At 55.7% G+C, this 16,252-nt stretch overlaps 6 non-coding genes across 6 annotated transcripts; all 6 read left to right on the forward strand.

Annotated features, from left to right (window-relative positions):
• Positions 1-1,407: 1,407 nt before the first annotated feature.
• On the forward strand, positions 1,408-1,500 carry LOC122707150. Its single transcript, XR_006344673.1, has one exon. It is a non-coding gene; the product is annotated as a small nucleolar RNA SNORD116 (small nucleolar RNA).
• Positions 1,501-4,139: 2,639 nt separating this feature from the next.
• On the forward strand, positions 4,140-4,232 carry LOC122707151. Its single transcript, XR_006344674.1, has one exon. It is a non-coding gene; the product is annotated as a small nucleolar RNA SNORD116 (small nucleolar RNA).
• Positions 4,233-6,870: 2,638 nt separating this feature from the next.
• Positions 6,871-6,963, forward strand: LOC122707152. The gene has a single exon (XR_006344675.1). It is a non-coding gene; the product is annotated as a small nucleolar RNA SNORD116 (small nucleolar RNA).
• A 2,638-nt stretch (positions 6,964-9,601) lies between these two features.
• On the forward strand, positions 9,602-9,694 carry LOC122707153. Its single transcript, XR_006344676.1, has one exon. It is a non-coding gene; the product is annotated as a small nucleolar RNA SNORD116 (small nucleolar RNA).
• A 2,637-nt stretch (positions 9,695-12,331) lies between these two features.
• LOC122707154 lies at positions 12,332-12,424 on the forward strand. The gene has a single exon (XR_006344677.1). It is a non-coding gene; the product is annotated as a small nucleolar RNA SNORD116 (small nucleolar RNA).
• Positions 12,425-15,062: 2,638 nt separating this feature from the next.
• LOC122707155 lies at positions 15,063-15,155 on the forward strand. Its single transcript, XR_006344678.1, has one exon. It is a non-coding gene; the product is annotated as a small nucleolar RNA SNORD116 (small nucleolar RNA).
• The last annotated feature ends 1,097 nt before the right edge of the window (positions 15,156-16,252 follow it).

The following is a 16,252-nucleotide window of genomic DNA, read 5'->3' on the forward strand; positions in this document are numbered from 1 at the left end:
TTGCCCACCGTCATCCTGTGGGTGTTCCTGCTTGAGGATTGTCCCTGTGTGTGCCGAGGCCTTGGAGGCTTCAGATTTGGGTGAGTGACCCTTGGGGCAGGATGAGTCCAATGTGGACCACGCCCTGCATTATGGGAGCTTTCTGTAGGCTGTGGTCAGTAGCCTGGTCCCTACAGGGTGTGGATGTGAGGATAATCTGGCCAGGAAAGGGACCTGTTTCTGTGGGACTGACCCCTGGATCCTGGTACGTGAGGAAGTCCAAGTCCCATCCTTACTTTCTGTCAGAGGCCGCCCAATGAGTAGACTGACTGGCAGGAAGAGACGCATGCCTTGAATTCTGCTCCTATTCGAGGGTGCGCTGGGCCGAATCTGGCCTAGTGCCAAGTTCACCTTACTCTGTAGTTCTCTGGGAAACTTTTCTGGTTAGGGTGGAGGTGAACCTTGTGGCAAGGACCCCTGAGCTGTAGTAGTAGCTACAGTCTCAGGGTACGTGGCATTCACACAGATGCTCTGCAAGGTGTCCTTGGGCAGTCAGATTTCTGTGCTTTGGTCAGACATCATGGGTCATGGAGACTGGGAGCCTAGAGCCTACGTCAACAGCCCCTCAGTGAAATTTTGCATGGGGCTGAAGGAAGATGCCAGGTGTCATCCCCCATGTCGTGGGAGGACAGGAGGTCAGGGCTCCATGAAGACGGCATGCGTGTTCAGACTGTAGGGCCTTTCAATGCGGGCACTGAGACTTTGCTACCTGGACATATTTCTGGACACACCCCCAACTTGCCGAGAGTGCATTCTTGTTGGTACACCGGGACACAGGCACTCAACCCCACATCGAATCCCCTGCCACCCATGCATGCTGAGTCAGAAAGACACCCACATGACCTTGAGCCTAATTTGCTGCACTCTTTTGAACTTTTTGAACCAGTTGTCTGTAAGGGATAGATGTAGTTGGGTTGAAGATACAGGCCTTCCCCCAGTGAAAGCTCTGCATCAGTGTTCCTCAGTGAGAGCCCAAGTCCACATCTCAAGTGTTCCTGTGCTTTCTGTCCCCTTGTCAGGTGCAGTTGCCAGATATGGCTGTCCATGACCCAGGAGACGAAGGTCCGCCCATGAGGCGGCGGCTCGAGGTGCAAGGGAGTCCGGCAAGAAGTGTGGCGGCCCAGGGTGGTGCCAGGTCTTTTTGGATCACCGAGCACGGTACGGCTTCTCCTGCCCCAAGACGTGTCGTGAATTTCAGGTTTCCTGGCACTGCCTGAGTGGCTGTACGTATGGAGGGACCGTTCCTCTTGCTGAGAAGCCTGGGGGCTCTGAGTTGCCCCGGCTGCTGGAGGACTCCCAGGTCACTGGCTCCTCCTTGGAGCGGCGCTGCCTGCCCTGTGGAGGTGGGGAGCCAGCCAGCACGTGCTCGGATCGATGACGACACCCTCTCATGCATTCCTTGGAAAATCTGAACAAAATGAGTGAGAACTCACTACCGTCTCCTCATCGAAACTGAGGTCCAGCACGTTGCCTCCCTTGGGGTTGAGGGTGGGACTGGTTAGCAAGAGGGCTTCTCTGACTGCGTCACACACACGCAAGTAGGAGCCAGGTGCCCACCATTTGCGAGGCTCCCATCTGCGGGTGGGCCGTGTACAGATGTTCAAGGAGCCTTCTTGGAACGTGAGGTCCATGGTGAAGGGCACTGAGGAGCAGAAGAGGCATCCGGCTTGTCCAGTGGTGGTAGGTGTCGCAGTAGATCCTGGCATCGGACAGTGAGGTCTTCTCTCAGAGCAGTGCATTTTGTCCTGGTTCCTGCTGCAAGTGTGCTAATTGGGGCTCTCGTGATGTCGATTCTGGGGCAAGGAAGCTTCTGTGGTGTCTGATTGGAGGCCCAGGTGAGATCTGAGGCCCTCTCCATTGCGGCCCTTTGGGTTGGTGAGATTGCTGAGTACCCTGTGGGCTGCAGCGGCTGCAGAGACCTAGGGGAACGGTGGCAGTTGTGAAAGTTAATAGGCCTCATTTCTGCCCTTGGCAGTTCCTGAGTTGCAAGTCCTGTCACATGCTTGAGTCTTGGAGGTCGCCATGGACTGTGTTGTGGTCACAGGCCTGCATTGCTCCTGCAGGTTGACCAGAGCCCCAGAGGGGAATGGTTGGGCAGGTGAGGAAAAGTGCAGTGTGATTGCCTGGGATGTTATGTCTGCTGAGGCTGCAGGCACTGTCATTCTGTTTTCACTGATACATAGTGTGGTCCTTTTGAAGCTGCCCTCACCTGGGTACAGAGGAGAGGGCATTGCTTGTGCCTGGGAGGCTCAGTGAGAGGTGACCTTTGTGTCCTTGGTGGCCTCCTGCCAGTAGAAGGACTCCCCATGGGTATCTTTGGTGCCTTGAAGAGTTGCAATAAGAGAGGCCAAGCAACCAGCCCTGTGGGTTGTTATGTGGTGTGTGCACATGCCCCTTGGCCGCCATTTGTCCCCTGGGCCTGGAATTACCTAGGCTCCCTAAGGTTGGGGCCAGTCAGCCGGCCCTGATAGCACCAATGTGTTGGCCCCCTGGCAATGGAGCATCAAGCTTGGAGGACCATGGTTCTGGTAGAGTTTGGTCATTGGTTGGAATCGCCAGGCTGACTCAATGTAGGAGCCAGCAGCTCCCATGGCGCTATGGCAGAGACCTGTGGCATCCAGGGTCTTCCCCTGACAGGTCTTCTGAAGTCTTCATGAAAGCATCCTTAGTGATCTGTGTGCACGCGGTCATTTTGCCCACCGTCACCCTGTGGGTGTTCCTGCTTGAGGATTGTCCCTGTGTGTGCCGAGGCCTTGGAGGCTTCAGATTTGGGTGAGTGACCCTTGGGGCAGGATGAGTCCAATGTGGACCACGCCCTGCATTATGGGAGCTTTCTGTAGGCTGTGGTCAGTAGCCTGGTCCTTACAGGGTGTGGATGTGAGGATAATCTGGCCAGGAAAGGGACCTGTTTCTGTGGGACTGACCCCTGGATCCTGGTACGTGAGGAAGTCCAAGTCCCATCCTTACTTTCTGTCAGAGGCCGCCCAGTGAGTAGACTGACTGGCAGGAAGAGACGCATGCCTTGAATTCTGCTCCTATTCGAGGGTGCGCTAGGCCGAATCTGCCCTAGTGCCAAGTTCACCTTACTCTGTAGTTCTCTGGGAAACTTTTCTGGTTAGGGTGGAGGTGAACCTTGTGCCAAGGACCCCTGAGCTGTAGTAGTAGCTACAGTCTCAGGGTACGTGGCATTCACACAGATGCTCTGCAAGGTGTCCTTGGGCAGTCAGATTTCTGTGCTTTGGTCAGACATCATGGGTCATGGAGACTGGGAGCCTAGAGCCTACGTCAACAGCCCCTCAGTGAAATTTTGCATGGGGCTGAAGGAAGATGCCAGGTGTCATCCCCCATGTCGTGGGAGGACAGGAGGTCAGGGCTCCATGACGACGGCATGGGTGTTCAGACTGTAGGGCCGTCCAATGCGGGCACTGAGACTTTGCTACCTGGGCATATTTCTGGACACACCCCCAACTTGCCGAGAGTGCATTCTTGTTGGTACACCGGGACACAGGCACTCAACCCCACATCGAATCCCCTGCCACCCATGCATGCTGAGTCAGAAAGACACCCACATGACCTTGAGCCTAATTTGCTGCACTCTTTTGAACGGTAGGTCACCAGTTGTCTGTAAGGGATAGATGTAGTTGGGTTGAAGATACAGGCCTTCCCCCAGTGAAAGCTCTGCATCAGTGTTCCTCAGTGAGAGCCCAAGTCCACATCTCAAGTGTTCCTGTGCTTTCTGTCCCCTTGTCAGGTGCAGTTGCCAGATATGGCTGTCCATGACCCAGGAGACGAAGGTCCGCCCATGAGGCGGCGGCTCGAGGTGCAAGGGAGTCCGGCAAGAAGTGTGGCGGCCCAGGGTGGTGCCAGGTCTTTTTGGATCACCGAGCACGGTACGGCTTCTCCTGCCCCAAGACGTGTCGTGAATTTCAGGTTTCCTGGCACTGCCTGAGTGGCTGTACGTATGGAGGGACCGTTCCTCTTGCTGAGAAGCCTGGGGGCTCTGAGTTGCCCCGGCTGCTGGAGGACTCCCAGGTCACTGGCTCCTCCTTGGAGCGGGGCTGCCTGCCCTGTGGAGGTGGGGAGCCAGCCAGCACGTGCTCGGATCGATGACGACACCCTCTCATGCATTCCTTGGAAAATCTGAACAAAATGAGTGAGAACTCACTACCGTCTCCTCATCGAAACTGAGGTCCAGCACGTTGCCTCCCTTGGGGTTGAGGGTGGGCCTGGTTAGCAAGAGGGCTTCTCTGACTGCGTCACACACACGCAAGTAGGAGCCAGGTCCCCACCATTTGCGAGGCTCCCATCTGCGGGTGGGCCGTGTACAGATGTTCGAGCGGCCTTCTTGGACTTTGGGGTCCATGGTGAAGGCACTGAGGAGCAGAAGAGGCATCCGGATTGTCCAGTGGTGGTAGGTGTCGCCGTAAATCCTGGCATCGGACAGTGAGTACTTCTCTCAGAGCGGTGCATTTTATCCTGGTTCCTGCTGCAAGTGTGCTAATTGGGGCTATCGTGATGTCGATTGTGACGCAAGGAAGTTTCTGTGGTGTCTGATTGGAGGCCCAGGTGAGATCTGAGGCCCTCGCCATTGCGGCCCTTTGGGTTGGTGAGATTGCTGAGTACCCTGTGGGCTGCAGCGGCTGCAGAGACCTAAGGGAACGGTGGCAGTTGTGAAAGTTAATAGGCCGCATTTCTGCCCTTGGCAGTTCCTGAGTTGCAAGTCCTGTCACATGCTTGAGTCTTGGAGGTCGCCATGGACTGTGTTGTGGTCACAGGCCTGCATTGCTCCTGCAGGTTGACCAGAGCCCCAGAGGAGAATGGTTGGGCAGGTGAGGAAAAGCGCAGTGTGATTGCCTGGGATGTTATGTCTGCTGAGGCTGCAGGCACTGTCATTCTGTTCTCACTGATACATAGTGTGGTCCTTTTGAAGCTGCCCTCACCTGGGTACAGAGGAGAGGGCATTGCTTGTGCCTGGGAGGCTCAGTGAGAGGTGACCTTTGTGTCCTTGGTGGCCTCCTGCCAGTAGAAGGACTCCCCAAGTGTATCTTTGGTGCCTTGAAGAGTTGCAATAAGAGAGGCCAAGCAACCAGCCCTGTGGTTTGTTATATGGTGTGTGCACATGCCCCTTGGCCGCCATTTGTCCCCTGGGCCTGGAATTACCTAGGCTCCCTAAGGTTGAGGCCAGTCAGCCGGCCCTGATAGCACCAATGTGTTGGCCCCCTGGCAATGGAGCATCAAGCTTGGAGGCCCATGGTTCTGGTAGAGATTGGTCATCAGTTGGAATACCCAGGCTGACTCAGTGTAGGAGCCAGCAGCTCCCATGGTGCTATGGCAGAGACCTGTGGCATCCAGGGTCTTCCCCTGACAGGTCTTCTGAAGTCTTCATGAAAGCATCCTTAGTGATCTGTGTGCACGCGGTCATTTTGCCCACCGTCATCCTGTGGGTGTTCCTGCTTGAGGATTGTCCCTGTGTGTGCCGAGGCCTTGGAGGCTTCAGATTTGGGTGAGTGACCCTTGGGGCAGGATGAGTCCAATGTGGACCACGCCCTGCATTATGTTAGCTTTCTGTAGGCTGTGGTCAGTAGCCTGGTCCTTACAGGGTGTGGATGTGAGGATAATCTGGCCAGGAAAGGGACCTGTTTCTGTGGGACTGACCCCTTGATCCTGGTACGTGAGGAAGTCCAAGTCCCATCCTTACTTTCTGTCAGAGGCCGCCCAATGAGTAGACTGACTGGCAGGAAGAGACGCATGCCTTGAATTCTGCTCCTATTCGAGGGTGCGCTGGGCCGAATCTGCCCTAGTGCCAAGTTCACCTTACTCTGTAGTTCTCTGGGAAACTTTTCTGGTTAGGGTGGAGGTGAACCTTGTGCCAAGGACCCCTGAGCTGTAGTAGTAGCTACAGTCTCAGGGTACGTGGCATTCACACAGATGCTCTGCAAGGTGTCCTTGGGCAGTCAGATTTCTGTGCTTTGGTCAGACATCATGGGTCATGGAGACTGGGAGCCTAGAGCCTACATCAACAGCCCCTCAGTGAAATTTTGCATGGGGCTGAAGGAAGATGCCAGGTGTCATCCCCCATGTCGTGGGAGGACAGGAGGTCAGGGCTCCATGACGACGGCATGGGTGTTCAGACTGTAGGGCCTTCCAATGCGGGCACTGAGACTTTGCTACCTGGGCATTTTTCTGGACACACCCCCAACTTGCCGAGAGTGCATTCTTGTTGGTACACCGGGACACAGGCACTCAACCCCACATCGAATCCCCTGCCACCCATGCATGCTGAGTCAGAAAGACACCCACATGACCTTGAGCCTAATTTGCTGCACTCTTTTGAACGGTAGGTCACCAGTTGTCTGTAAGGGATAGATGTAGTTGGGTTGAAGATACAGGCCTTCCCCCAGTGAAAGCTCTGCATCAGTGTTCCTCAGTGAGAGCCCAAGTCCACATCTCAAGTGTTCCTGTGCTTTCTGTCCCCTTGTCAGGTGCAGTTGCCAGATATGGCTGTCCATGACCCAGGAGACGAAGGTCCGCCCATGAGGCGGCGGCTCAAGGTGCAAGGGAGTCCGGCAAGAAGTGTGGCGGCCCAGGGTGGTGCCAGGTCTTTTTGGATCACCGAGCACGGTACGGCTTCTCCTGCCCCAAGACGTGTCGTGAATTTCAGGTTTCCTGGCACTGCCTGAGTGGCTGTACGTATGGAGGGACCGTTCCTCTTGCTGAGAAGCCTGGGGGCTCTGAGTTGCCCCTGCTGCTGGAGGACTCCCAGGTCACTGGCTCCTCCTTGGAACGGCGCTGCCTGCCCTGTGGAGGTGGGGAGCCAGGCAGCACGTGCTCGGATCGATGACGACACCCTCTCATGCATTCCTTGGAAAATCTGAACAAAATGAGTGAGAACTCACTACCGTCTCCTCATCGAAACTGAGGTCCAGCACGTTGCCTCCCTTGGGGTTGAGGGTGGGACTGGTTAGCAAGAGGGCTTCTCTGACTGCGTCACACACACGCAAGTAGGAGCCAGGTCCCCACCATTTGCGAGGCTCCCAGCTGCGGGTGGGCCGTGTACAGATGTTCGAGCGGCCTTCTTGGACTTTCGGGTCCATGGTGAAGGCACTGAGGCGCAGAAGAGGCATCCGGATTGTCCAGTGGTGGTAGGTGTCGCTGTAAATCCTGGCATCGGACAGTGAGTACTTCTCTCAGAGCGGTGCATTTTGTCCTGGTTCCTGCTGCAAGTGTGCTAATTGGGGCTCTCGTGATGTCGATTGTGACGCAAGGAAGTTTCTGTGGTGTCTGATTGGAGGCCCAGGTGAGATCTGAGGCCCTCGCCATTGTGGCCCTTTGGGTTGGTGAGATTGCTGAGTACCCTGTGGGCTGCAGCAGCTGCAGAGACCTAAGGGAACGGTGGCAGTTGTGAAAGTTAATAGGCCTCATTTCTGCCCTTGGCAGTTCCTGAGTTGCAAGTCCTGTCACATGCTTGAGTCTTGGAGGTCGCCATGGACTGTGTTGTGGTCACAGGCGTGCATTGCTCCTGCAGGTTGACCAGAGCCCCAGAGGAGAATGGTTGGGCAGGTGAGGAAAAACGCAGTGTGATTGCCTGGGATGTTATGTCTGCTGAGGCTGCAGGCACTGTCGTTCTGTTCTCACTGATACATAGTGTGGTCCTTTTCAAGCTGCCCTCAGCTGGGTACAGAGGAGAGGGCATTGCTTGTGCCTGGGAGGCTCAGTGAGAGGTGACCTTTGTGTCCTTGGTGGCCTGCTGCCAGTAGAAGGACTCCCCAAGTGTATCTTTGGTGCCTTGAAGAGTTGCAATAAGAGAGGCCAAGCAACCAGCCCTGTGGTTTGTTATATGGTGTGTGCACATGCCCCTTGGCCGCCATGTGTCCCCTGGGCCTGGAATTACCTAGGCTCCCTAAGGTTGAGGCCAGTCAGCCGGCCCTGATAGCACCAATGTGTTGGCCCCCTGGCAATGGAGCATCAAGCTTGGAGGCCCATGGTTCTGGTAGAGATTGGTCATCGGTTGGAATACCCAGGCTGACTCAGTGTAGGAGCCAGCAGCTCCCATGGCGCTATGGCAGAGACCTGTGGCATCCAGGGTCTTCCCCTGACAGGTCTTCTGAAGTCTTCATGAAAGCATCCTTAGTGATCTGTGTGCACGCGGTCATTTTGCCCACCGTCACCCGGTGGGTGTTCCTGCTTGAGGATTGTCCCTGTGTGTGCCGAGGCCTTGGAGGCTTCAGATTTGGGTGAGTGACCCTTGGGGCAGGATGAGTCCAATGTGGACCACGCCCTGCATTATGGGAGCTTTCTGTAGGCTGTGGTCAGTAGCCTGGTCCCTACAGGGTGTGGATGTGAGGATAATCTGGCCAGGAAAGGGACCTGTTTCTGTGGGACTGACCCCTGGATCCTGGTACGTGAGGAAGTCCAAGTCCCATCCTTACTTTCTGTCAGAGGCCGCCCAATGAGTAGACTGACTGGCAGGAAGAGACGCATGCCTTGAATTCTGCTCCTATTCGAGGGTGCGCTGGGCCGAATCTGGCCTAGTGCCAAGTTCACCTTACTCTGTAGTTCTCTGGGAAACTTTTCTGGTTAGGGTGGAGGTGAACCTTGTGCCAAGGACCCCTGAGCTGTAGTAGTAGCTACAGTCTCAGGGTACGTGGCATTCACACAGATGCTCTGCAAGGTGTCCTTGGGCAGTCAGATTTCTGTGCTTTGGTCAGACATCATGGGTCATGGAGACTGGGAGCCTAGAGCCTACGTCAACAGCCCCTCAGTGAAATTTTGCATGGGGCTGAAGGAAGATGCCAGGTGTCATCCCCCATGTCGTGGGAGGACAGGAGGTCAGGGCTCCATGACGACGGCATGCGTGTTCAGACTGTAGGGCCTTCCAATGCGGGCACTGAGACTTTGCTACCTGGGCATATTTCTGGACACACCCCCAACTTGCCGAGAGTGCATTCTTGTTGGTACACCGGGACACAGGCACTCAACCCCACATCGAATCCCCTGCCACCCATGCATGCTGAGTCAGAAAGACACCCACATGACCTTGAGCCTAATTTGCTGCACTGTTTTGAACGGTAGGTCACCAGTTGTCTGGAAGGGATAGATGTAGTTGGGTTGGAGATACAGGCCTTCCCCCAGTGAAAGCTCTGCATCAGTGTTCCTCAGTGAGAGCCCAAGTCCACATCTCAAGTGTTCCTGTGCTTTCTGTCCCCTTGTCAGGTGCAGTTGCCAGATATGGCTGTCCATGACCCAGGAGACGAAGGTCCGCCCATGAGGCGGCAGCTCAAGGTGCAAGGGAGTCCGGCAAGAAGTGTGGCGGCCCAGGGTGGTGCCAGGTCCTTTTGGATCACCGAGCACGGTACGGCTTCTCCTGCCCCAAGACGTGTCGTGAATTTCAGGTTTCCTGGCACTGCCTGAGTGGCTGTACGTATGGAGGGACCGTTCCTCTTGCTGAGAAGCCTGGGGGCTCTGAGTTGCCCCGGCTGCTGGAGGACTCCCAGGTCACTGGCTCCTCCTTGGAGCGGCGCTGCCTGCCCTGTGGAGGTGGGGAGCCAGCCAGCACGTGCTCGGATCGATGACGACACCCTCTCATGCATTCCTTGGAAAATCTGAACAAAATGAGTGAGAACTCACTACCGTCTCCTCATCGAAACTGAGGTCCAGCACGTTGCCTCCCTTGGGGTTAAGGTTGGGACTGGTTAGCAAGAGGGCTTCTCTGACTGCGTCACACACACGCAAGTAGGAGCCAGGTCCCCACCATTTGCAAGGCTCCCATCTGAGGGTGGGCCGTGTACAGATGTTCAAGCAGCCTTCTTGGAATGTGGGGTCCATGGTGAAGGGCACTGAGGAGCAGAAGAGGCATCCAGCTTGTCCAGTGGTGGTAGGTGTCGCCGTAAATCCTGGCATCGGACAGTGAGTACTTCTCTCAGAGCGGTGCATTTTATCCTGGTTCCTGCTGCAAGTGTGCTAATTGGGGCTCTCGTGATGTCGATTCTGACGCAAGGAAGTTTCTGTGGTGTCTGATTGGAGGCCCAGGTGAGATCTGAGGCCCTCGCCATTGCGGCCCTTTGGGTTGGTGAGATTGCTGAGTACCCTGTGGGCTGCAGCGGCTGCAGAGACCTAGGGGAACGGTGACAGTTGTGAAAGCTAATAGGCCTCATTTCTGCCCTTGGCAGTTCCTGAGTTGCAAGTCCTGTCACATGCTTGAGTCTTGGAGGTCGCCATGGACTGTGTTGTGGTCACAGGCCTGCATTCCTCCTGCAGGTTGACCAGAGCCCCAGAGGAGAATGGTTGGGCAGGTGAGGAAAAGCGCAGTGTGATTGCCTGGGATGTTATGTCTGCTGAGGCTGCAGGCACTGTCGTTCTGTTCTCACTGATACATAGTGTGGTCCTTTTGAAGCTGCCCTCAGCTGGGTACAGAGGAGAGGGCATTGCTTGTGCCTGGGAGGCTCAGTGAGAGGTGACCTTTGTGTCCTTGGTGGCCTGCTGCCAGTAGAAGGACTCCCCAAGTGTATCTTTGGTGCCTTGAAGAGTTGCAATAAGAGAGGCCAAGCAACCAGCCCTGTGGTTTGTTATGTGGTGTGTGCACATGCCCCTTGGCCGCCATTTGTCCCCTGGGCCTGGAATTACCTAGGCTCCCTAAGGTTGAGGCCAGTCAGCCGGCCCTGATAGCACCAATGTGTTGGCCCCCTGGCAATGGAGCATCAAGCTTGGAGGCCCATGGTTCTGGTAGAGTTTGGTCATTGGTTGGAATCGCCAGGCTGACTCAGTGTAGGAGCCAGCAGCTCCCATGGCGCTATGGCAGAGACCTGTGGCATCCAGGGTCTTCCCCTGACAGGTCTTCTGAAGTCTTCATGAAAGCATCCTTAGTGATCTGTGTGCACGCGGTCATTTTGCCCACCGTCATCCTGTGGGTGTTCCTGCTTGAGGATTGTCCCTGTGTGTGCCGAGGCCTTGGAGGCTTCAGATTTGGGTGAGTGACCCTTGGGGCAGGATGAGTCCAATGTGGACCACGCCCTGCATTATGGGAGCTTTCTGTAGGCTGTGGTCAGTAGCCTGGTCCCTACAGGGTGTGGATGTGAGGATAATCTGGCCAGGAAAGGGACCTGTTTCTGTGGGACTGACCCCTGGATCCTGGTACGTGAGGAAGTCCAAGTCCCATCCTTACTTTCTGTCAGAGGCCGCCCAATGAGTAGACTGACTGGCAGGAAGAGACGCATGCCTTGAATTCTGCTCCTATTCGAGGGTGCGCTGGGCCGAATCTGCCCTAGTGCCAAGTTCACCTTACTCTGTAGTTCTCTGGGAAACTTTTCTGGTTAGGGTGGAGGTGAACCTTGTGCCAAGGACCCCTGAGCTGTAGTAGTAGCTACAGTCTCAGGGTACGTGGCATTCACACAGATGCTCTGCAAGGTGTCCTTGGGCAATCAGATTTCTGTGCTTTGGTCAGACATCATGGGTCATGGAGACTGGGAGCCTAGAGCCTACATCAACAGCCCCTCAGTGAAATTTTGCATGGGGCTGAAGGAAGATGCCAGGTGTCATCCCCCATGTCGTGGGAGGACAGGAGGTCAGGGCTCCATGACGACGGCATGGGTGTTCAGACTGTAGGGCCTTCCAATGCGGGCACTGAGACTTTGCTACCTGGGCATATTTCTAAACACACCCCCAACTTGCCAAGAGTGCATTCTTGTTGGTACACCGGGACAAGGCACTCAACCCCACATCGAATCCCCTGCCGCCCATGCATGCTGAGTCAGAAAGACACCCACATGACCTTGAGCTTAATTTGCTGCACTCTTTTGAACTTTTTGAACCAGTTGTCTGTAAGGGATAGATGTAGTTGGGTTGAAGATACAGGCCTTCCCCCAGTGAAAGCTCTGCATCAGTGTTCCTCAGTGAGAGCCCAAGTCCACATCTCAAGTGTTCCTGTGCTTTCTGTCCCCTTGTCAGGTGCAGTTGCCAGATATGGCTGTCCATGACCCAGGAGACGAAGGTCCGCCCATGAGGCGGCAGCTCAAGGTGCAAGGGAGTCCGGCAAGAAGTGTGGCGGCCCAGGGTGGTGCCAGGTCTTTTTGGATCACCGAGCACGGTACGGCTTCTCCTGCCCCAAGACGTGTCGTGAATTTCAGGTTTCCTGGCACTGCCTGAGTGGCTGTACGTATGGAGGGACCGTTCCTCTTGCTGAGAAGCCTGGGGGCTCTGAGTTGCCCCGGCTGCTGGAGGACTCCCAGGTCACTGGCTCCTCCTTGGAGCGGCGCTGCCTGCCCTGTGGAGGTGGGGAGCCAGCCAGCACGTGCTCGGATCGATGACGACACCCTCTCATGCATTCCTTGGAAAATCTGAACAAAATGAGTGAGAACTCACTACCGTCTCCTCATCGAAACTGAGGTCCAGCACGTTGCCTCCCTTGGGGTTGAGGGTGGGACTGGTTAGCAAGAGGGCTTCTCTGACTGCGTCACACACACGCAAGTAGGAGCCAGGTCCCCACCATTTGCGAGGCTCCCATCTGCGGGTGGGCCGTGTACAGATGTTCGAGCGGCCTTCTTGGAATGTGGGGTCCATGGTGAAGGGCACTGAGAAGCAGAAGAGGCATCCTGCTTGTCCAGTGGTGGTAGGTGTCGTAGTAGATCCTGGCATCGGACAGTGAGGTCTTCTCTCAGAGCGGTGCATTTTGTCCTGGTTCCTGCTGCAAGTGTGCTAATTGGGGCTCTCGTGATGTCGATTCTGACGCAAGGAAGTTTCTGTGGTGTCTGATTGGAGGCCCAGGTGAGATCTGAGGCCGTCGCCATTGCGGCCCTCTTGGTTGTGAGATAACTGAGTACCCTGTGGGCTGCAGCGGCTGCAGAGACCTAGTGGAACGGTGGCAGTTGTGAAAGTTAATAGGCCTCATTTCTGCCCTTGGCAGTTCCTGAGTTGCAAGTCCTGTCACATGCTTGAGTCTTGGAGGTCGCCATGGACTGTGCTGTGGTCACAGGCCTGCATTGCTCCTGCAGGTTGACCAGAGCCCCAGAGGAGAATGGTTGGGCAGGTGAGGAAAAGCGCAGTGTGATTGCCTGGGATGTTATGTCTGCTGAGGCTGCAGGCACTGTCGTTCTGTTCTCACTGATACATAGTGTGGTCCTTTTGAAGCTGCCCTCAGCTGGGTACAGAGGAGAGGGCATTGCTAGTGCCTGGGAGGCTCAGTGAGAGGTGACCTTTGTGTCCTTGGTGGCCTGCTGCCAGTAGAAGGACTCCCCAAGTGTATCTGTGGTGCCTTGAAGAGTTGCAATAAGAGAGGCCAAGCAACCATCCCTGTGGTTTGTTATGTGCTGTGTGCACATGCCCCTTGGCCGCCATTTGTCCCCTGGGCCTGGAATTACCTAGGCTCCCTAAGGTTGAGGCCAGTCAGCCGGCCCTGATAGCACCAATGTGTTGGCCCCCTGGCAATGGAGCATCAAGCTTGGAGGACCATGGTTCTGGTAGAGTTTGGTCATTGGTTGGAATCGCCAGGCTGACTCAATGTAGGAGCCAGCAGCTCCCATGTCGCTATGGCAGAGACCTGTGGCATCCAGGGTCTTCCCCTGACAGGTCTTCTGAAGTCTTCATGAAAGCATCCTTAGTGATCTGTGTGCACGCGGTCATTTTGCCCACCGTCATCCTGTGGGTGTTCCTGCTTGAGGATTGTCCCTGTGTGTGCCGAGGCCTTGGAGGCTTCAGATTTGGGTGAGTGACCCTTGGGGCAGGATGAGTCCAATGTGGACCACGCCCTGCATTATGGGAGCTTTCTGTAGGCTGTGGTCAGTAGCCTGGTCCCTACAGGGTGTGGATGTGAGGATAATCTGGCCAGGAAAGGGACCTGTTTCTGTGGGACTGACCCCTGGATCCTGGTACGTGAGGAAGTCCAAGTCCCATCCTTACTTTCTGTCAGAGGCCGCCCAATGAGTAGACTGACTGGCAGGAAGAGACGCATGCCTTGAATTCTGCTCCGATTCGAGGGTGCGCTGGGCCGAATCTGCCCTAGTGCCAAGTTCACCTTACTCTGTAGTTCTCTGGGAAACTTTTCTGGTTAGGGTGGAGGTGAACCTTGTGCCAAGGACCCCTGAGCTGTAGTAGTAGCTACAGTCTCAGGGTACGTGGCATTCACACAGATGCTCTGCAAGGTGTCCTTGGGCAGTCAGATTTCTGTGCTTTGGTCAGACATCATGGGTCATGGAGACTGGGAGCCTAGAGCCTACATCAACAGCCCCTCAGTGAAATTTTGCATGGGGCTGAAGGAAGATGCCAGGTGTCATCCCCCATGTCGTGGGAGGACAGGAGGTCAGGGCTCCATGACGACGGCATGGGTGTTCAGACTGTAGGGCCTTCCAATGCGGGCACTGAGACTTTGCTACCTGGGCATATTTCTGGACACACCCCCAACTTGCCGAGAGTGCATTCTTGTTGGTACACCGGGACACAGGCACTCAACCCCACATCGAATCCCCTGCCGCCCATGCATGCTGAGTCAGAAAGACACCCACATGACCTTGAGCCTAATTTGCTGCACTCTTTTGAACGGTAGGTCACCAGTTGTCTGTAAGGGATGGATGTAGTTGGGTAGCAGATACAGGCCTTCCCCCAGTGAAAGCTCTGCATCAGTGTTCCTCAGTGAGAGCCCAAGTCCACATCTCAAGTGTTCCTGTGCTTTCTGTCCCCTTGTCAGGTGCAGTTGCCAGATATGGCTGTCCATGACCCAGGAGACGAAGGTCCGCCCATGAGGCGGCGGCTCGAGGTGCAAGGGAGTCCGGCAAGAAGTGTGGCGGCCCAGGGTGGTGCCAGGTCTTTTTGGATCACCGAGCACGGTACGGCTTCTCCTGCCCCAAGACGTGTCGTGAATTTCAGGTTTCCTGGCACTGCCTGAGTGGCTGTACGTATGGAGGGACCGTTCCTCTTGCTGAGAAGCCTGGGGGCTCTGAGTTGCCCCTGCTGCTGGAGGACTCCCAGGTCACTGGCTCCTCCTTGGAGCGGCGCTGCCTGCCCTGTGGAGGTGGGGAGCCAGGCAGCACGTGCTCGGATCGATGACGACACCCTCTCATGCATTCCTTGGAAAATCTGAACAAAATGAGTGAGAACTCACTACCGTCTCCTCATCGAAACTGAGGTCCAGCACGTTGCCTCCCTTGGGGTTGAGGGTGGGACTGGTTAGCAAGAGAGCTTCTCTGACTGCGTCACACACACGCAAGTAGGAGCCAGGTCCCCACCATTTGCGAGGCTCCCATCTGCGGGTGGGCCGTGTACAGATGTTCGAGCGGCCTTCTTGGAATGTGGGGTCCATGGTGAAGGGCACTGAGGAGCAGAAGAGGCATCCGGCTTGTCCAGTGGTGGTAGGTGTCGTAGTAGATCCTGGCATCGGACAGTGAGGTCTTCTCTCAGAGCGGTGCATTTTGTCCTGGTTCCTGCTGCAAGTGTGCTAATTGGGGCTATCGTGATGTCGATTGTGACGCAAGGAAGCTTCTGTGGTGTCTGATTGGAGGCCCAGGTGAGATCTGAGGCCCTCGCCATTGCGGCCCTTTGGGTTGGTGAGATTGCTGAGTACCCTGTGGGCTGCAGCGGCTGCAGAGACCTAGGGGAACGGTGGCAGTTGTGAAAGTTAATAGGCCTCATTTCTGCCCTTGGCAGTTCCTGAGTTGCAAGTCCTGTCACATGCTTGAGTCTTGGAGGTCGCCATGGACTGTGTTGTGGTCACAGGCCTGCATTGCTCCTGCAGGTTGACCAGAGCCCCAGAGGCGAATGGTTGGGCAGGTGAGGAAAAGCGCAGTGTGATTGCCTGGGATGTTATGTCTGCTGAGGCTGCAGGCACTGTCGTTCTGTTTTCACTGATACATAGTGTGGTCCTTTTGAAGCTGCCCTCAGCTGGGTACAGAGGAGAGGGCATTGCTTGTGCCTGGGAGGCTCAGTGAGAGGTGACCTTTGTGTCCTTGGTGGCCTGCTGCCAGTAGAAGGACTCCCCAAGGGTATCTTTGGTGCCTTGAAGAGTTGCAATAAGAGAGGCCAAGCAACCAGCCCTGTGGGTTGTTACGTGGTGTGTACACATGCCCCTTGGCCGCCATTTGTCCCCTGGGCCTGGAATTACCTAGGCTCCCTAAGGTTGGGGCCAGTCAGCCGGCCCTGATAGCACCAATGTGTTGGCCCCCTGGCAATGGAGCATCAAGCTTGGAGGCCCATGGTTCTGGTGGAGTTTGGTCATTGGTTGGAATACCCA

The sequence above is a fragment of the Cervus elaphus genome, chromosome 13 (assembly GCF_910594005.1).
Source record: "Cervus elaphus chromosome 13, mCerEla1.1, whole genome shotgun sequence".
Classification (NCBI taxonomy): domain Eukaryota; kingdom Metazoa; phylum Chordata; class Mammalia; order Artiodactyla; family Cervidae; genus Cervus; species Cervus elaphus.